The sequence below is a fragment of the Sturnira hondurensis genome, unplaced genomic scaffold (assembly GCF_014824575.4).
Source record: "Sturnira hondurensis isolate 20B ecotype Veracruz unplaced genomic scaffold, ASM1482457v3 Scaffold0002039, whole genome shotgun sequence".
Taxonomy (NCBI): Eukaryota; Metazoa; Chordata; class Mammalia; order Chiroptera; family Phyllostomidae; genus Sturnira; species Sturnira hondurensis.
This window is the reverse complement of record NW_028074670.1, coordinates 127,544-133,055: the sequence shown is the minus strand read 5'-3', so window position 1 is coordinate 133,055 and position 5,512 is coordinate 127,544. Positions and strand designations below refer to the sequence as shown.

The window sequence follows — 5,512 nt, the reverse complement described above, 5'->3', positions numbered from 1 at the left end:
ATTTTCACTTCTTATTTAGGCATTTTTTTCTATTCTATTGCCACCTAGTTTCCAAGGCAGATTAGAACTAACATCATTGACTGAACCAATCAAATAGAATTTGGTACCTACTACATCCAAGGCACTGCCTGGGTAGGAAGGGATAAGATTGACAAGCACAGGCCATGCCACCACTACAAGGAGATGCCCATCCACAGAGCCCACCATGCAAGGCAGAATGGCTAAAGTCCTGAGTGTGGATATCAAGAGTATGTGAGGGCTGAGCTTTCTGGTTAAGATGGCAACGTAGGCAGACATGGCTCAGCTCTTCGCACAACCACACCAGAATTACAGCTAAAACATAGCACAACCATCACTCAGGAACATCAGAAATCGAATTGAATAGAAGTCTGACAACTATGGAATTGAAGACACCATATCCATCCAGACTGGGAGAAGGGGAGTGGATGCAGAAGAAGCTGTCCCCACACCCATGAAGATAAAAATTCAGGAGGGATATCTCAGGAGGGAGGAGTCCTAGACCCACCCCAGGCCCCCCAAACCCAGGGTCCCACTGCCAGGAAGATAAGTTCCCACAACTTCTGGCTGCAAAAAATGGTGAGGATTGAATCCGTGGAGGAGGCTGCTGGAGCCCCAAGCAGTTCCTCTGGGGAACCCACACATGGACCCACCTACTCAGACTCACTCCCTCTGAGCTCCAGCACTGGGGTGGCAGCTCAAAGGGCACCAATGGCATACAGGGAGAGAGTGAAGTGTCTGGCATCAGGGCAAGCAGAGGCCACTGTCCCTCTGCTGAGCCTTCCTGCCATAGAGCTGGTAGGTTGGTGCCATATCTGAGAAAATTACACTAAAGCACATCATAAGCAAATCGCACAAAATCAGTGGTAAAAACATTGTAAAAGCAGTCAGAGAAAAAAGACATGTTACATACAAAAGGAAAAATTATAAGGATGACATCCTTCTTGTCAGAAACAATGCAAGCAAGAAGACAATGGAGAAACACTTCAAATAGTACTCAAAAAAATCTTGTAACTTAAAATTCAACAGCCTGCAGAAACACCTTCAAAAATAAAGGAGAAATAGACATTTCAGATCTATAAAAACTGGGAGAATTCATCACGATAAGGCCAGCCCTTGGGGCTATTATGTTCACAAGATGATTGCAGATGGAAAACTGGATTTACACGAAGGAATGAAGGGCACTGGGAACGGGGACAGTGTGTGAACACGGGGTGAGACTAAAGTAGGTTTATAGTTGTGAGCACGTGAAACAAGGAGTTTATTCTTCTATTATCATGTATTAATTATTGTATTATTTTCCACATGTACAACTGTAAACCTGCTTTGCCCCACCCTACGTGTAAGATCTTTTCTTACAATTGAAATATTTTAAGAAGATATTTTACTGTTTAAACACAAAAACACTATTTTGAGGTCTATAACATATATATATATATATATGAGGGGTGAACCCCCTCCAAAAAACAAGATTATTTTTTGGAGGGCAGGCCCCTTGTGGTACAGGCTTCTCCCGCCAGGTGTGGGTTCTAGGATCCCATCTGCATCAGTGTACCGACTGGTGGTGGTGTGAGAGGCTGCATTCAGTTTCTGTGAATTTTGTTTGAAGACTGTTTCAAAGCGTTTATCCATTTCATGATGGGTGATTTACGAGCACACCTGCCCACACCACGCTGAGTGTTCAGCAGTTTTGGACCAAAAACAACATGACCTCTGTGCCCCACCCTCCCCAGTCATCTGATCTCACCTGGAGTGACTTTTTTATGTTTCTCGGGATGAAAAAAGTCCTCAAAGTGAAGCGTTTTGCCAATGTGGAAGAGGTGAAACCAAAAACAGCAGAAGCACGAAAGGGATCAAAATCTACGGGTTCAAAAAACTGTCTCGAGCAGTGGGAAAAGTCTCTATGGGTGTATTACATCAGATGGAGAGCGCTTTGAAGGTGACTGAAGTTTAAACGTGTAAGAATAAATATACAATATTTTATAAGTAAATTCCATTTTTGGGGTCCTTCTCATATGTATGTAAAATCCATGGCCCAGGGAAGGAGAAATGTAAATGCACTATTGTAAAGTTTTCATATTATATTTGATGTGGTTTATCAATTGAATATAGACTGTGATAAGCTGAGCATATTTAGTATAAAACATAAAGCAACCACTAGAAAAACAAAAGCAAAGAGTTATCAGTAATGAACCAAGATAGGAGATAAAATGGGATCATAAAAAAATATTTCATTATTTCAAAAAAAGGCAAAAAACTGGATCAAGGGAATGAATAACAAATAAAACAAATAAAAAAATAATTGCAAGATGACTGATTCAAAACCAACCTTATCAGTAATCATATTAGAATGTAAACTGTCTATCCTAATTAACAAGCAGCAATGTCAGCCCAGGCTCCAGGCTGAAGTGGGTCTTGGTCGGTTGGAGCGTCATCCCATTCTGTAAACCAAAAGGTCTTGGGTCTGATTCCCAGTCAGGGCACATGCTCCAGCTGAGGGTTCGATCCCTGGTCCGGGTGCACACAGGAAGCAACTGATAGATGTTTCTCTATCACATTGATGTTTCTCTTTCTCTTTCTTTCTCCTCCCCTTCCCCTTTTTCTAAAACCACTAAGCACGTACTCAGGTGAGGATAAATAAATAAATAAAAAGCAGCAATGTCAGATTGGTTGAGAAAAAACAGTATCTCACTATATGCTACCTACAAAAAAGGTACTTTAAATATAAAGACATGAATAGATTGAATGGAAAGAATGAAAAATGACATGACCTGCTAACAGTACAAAAAGGAAAGCTGGAATGACTGTGTTAACATCAAACTGGATTTCACAGCAGAGAATATTATGAAGGATTTAGGGAAAGCCATTTCATAATGAGAGAGGAGTTCCTTCATCAGGAGGACATGACAATCCTATACATTTACGCCTCTGATAACAGAACCTAAGATGAATAAAGCAAAAACTGGCAGGAAATTTAGAAAAATCTACAATTATAGTCAGAGATATGAGTAGTCTTCCCTAAGTAACTAACAGAAAAAGTAAACCCAAAATCTGTAAGAATACAGTGGACTTGAACAACACTACTGACTGACTTGACCTAAGTAATCATAATAGAACATTCCATCCCCAAACAGCAAAGTACACACTCTCTCAAGTTCACATAGAACATCTGCTAGATAGACCATACTCTGGGAAAATGTCCATATTGGTGAATTTGGAGCAGTGCTTAAATGAGTATTTGTAGGGGAGGAAAACAACTTTTTTCTCTATCTTCCTACGTTCTCTAGCTGGGACCCTGTAAATTAGACTGACAAACAAACAAACAAACAAATAAACATTAACAAGAAAAAACCAGGTAGCTTCAACCTGACTCTCAGCTTCTCACTTTCCTCTCTGAACAGCATGAGCCTCAGCATGTGCTCCAGCTTCTCCACAAGCTACTGGACCCTGGGCTCCATGTAGTTGCCCAGCTACTGGGTCTGGCTGGCCAACAACACAGCCAGTGTCTATGCAGGCACTGGTGGCTCAGGCTCCCAGATCTTGACGTCCCGCTTCATTGTGCAGGGCAGCTGGGGATCTGGGAGCCTGGCTGCAGGGATGGCCAGGGATCTGGTGGGCATAGGGGGCATCCAGAGTGAGAAGGAGACTATGCAATGCCTGAATGACCACCTGGCCTCCTACCTGGAGATGGTGAGAAGCCTGGAGGCTGATAATCAGAGACTGGAGAGCAAAATCTGGGAACATCTAGAGAAGAAGGGGCTCTGGGTCAGAGACTGGGGTCATTATTTGAAGACCATTGAGGACCTGAGGGCTCAGATCTTTGCAAATTCTGTGGACAATGCCTGCATCACTCTGCAGATTGACAATGCTCATCTTGCTGCTGATGACTTCAGAGTCAGGTATGAGACAGAGCTGGCCATGTGCCAGTCTGTGGAGAATGACATCAATGGGCTCTGAAAGGTCGCTGATGACACCAATATTACTTGGCTGCAGCTGGAGACAGAGATCAAGGTTCTCAAGGAGGGGCTGCTTTTCATGAAGAACCACGAGGAGCAAGTAAATGGTTTATGAAACCAGATTGCAAATTCTGGGTTGATTATGGAGTTGGATGTCCCCACATCTCAGGACCTTGACAAAATCATCGCAGACATCTGGGCCCAGTATGAACATTGCTATGTTTGTCAAGCTGGTTTGAAAGAACTGAGAGGAGCTAGACAAGTACTGGTCCCATCAGACTGAAGAGAGCACCACAGTGGTCACCTTGCAGACCGCTGAGGTAGGTGCTGCTGAGATGACACTTGCGGAGCTGAGGCATATGGTCCAGTTGTTGGAGACTGACCTGGACTCAATGAGGACTTTTAAGCTCAGTTTGAAGAACAGCCTGAGGGAGGTGGAGACACGCTACACCATGCAGATGGAGCAGCTCAGTGGGATCCTGCTGCACCTGGAGTCAGAGCTGGCCCAGACCCGGGCAGAGGGGCAGTGCCAGGCCCAGGAGTATGAGGCCTTGCTGAATATCAAGGTCAAGCTGGAGGCTGAGATTGCCAGCTCCCACAGGCTACTGGAAGAAGGGGAGGACTTCAATCTCGTTGATGACCTGGACAAGAGCCACTCCTTAGAAACCATCCAAAAGACCACGACCCACAGGACTGTGGATGGCCAACTGGTGTCCGAGGTCAATGACAGCAGGGTTTTGAGGCATTAAAGGCAGCAGAAGTCGGGCATCCCTTGGCAGGGCAGGAGGCCAATGAAAAGTAGTAAAAAAAAAAAAATAAAACAAGAGAAAAACAAGTGATTGACATGTGTACATGTGGGAGAACTCAGTGATGAGTAACTCAAAAGGCTGGTTAGAACTTGGGCTTACAGAGTTTCCTACCAAAGACCAATACATTTGTAGAGAGGTGACAATGACAGAAGAAGAGTTGTTTTAGTCCTCCAAGGGGGCAAGCTGTGAGAAGGTAGATACCTGGGGGAAACTGATGGGATAGGGTTTGTTTGTGAGGGTCCATCTTGGCTGACTTGCCCTCTTCTTTATCATCCTAAAATTTTCCCAGCAGAGCAAATTTGTGTTAGTTTTTATTTGTCAGAAGTTTCTGCTTTGGGTCAGATAAGGGAAGCTTGGAGAAAGCTTCTTTCTGCATCTGTTGATTCTCAGTTGCCTCCAGCTCAAAATAATCCCTGTGCCACAGGGGTATGTTTGGAGGTGGCATACTCTAGTTTTCTTTGTGATATTAATATGAACACTTTCCTATATATTTGAAATATGCCCTAATTTAAAACATTGTAAAAACTGACCCTTTTGTCTAATTTTTCCAAGATAATTACTCAGATTTAATGTTTTATTTTTTGAACATATTGAAGCAAAAATGAAAAATCATCTATTGATTATATTAGGAATCCTTAAGAGAGAGTTTGCTTTTCACCATGTGCAGAAAGATATAGGATAAAGGAAGATTTCAGATATTTGAATGGGAAAGTAATACTTTTTTAAAAA

The 5,512-nt window shown here is 42.9% G+C and overlaps 1 pseudogene; it reads left to right on the top strand.

The window, feature by feature from the left end:
• The first annotated feature begins 3,390 nt into the window (after window positions 1-3,390).
• LOC118982671 (keratin, type I cytoskeletal 18-like) lies at window positions 3,391-4,723 on the top strand (annotated as a pseudogene).
• The last annotated feature ends 789 nt before the right edge of the window (window positions 4,724-5,512 follow it).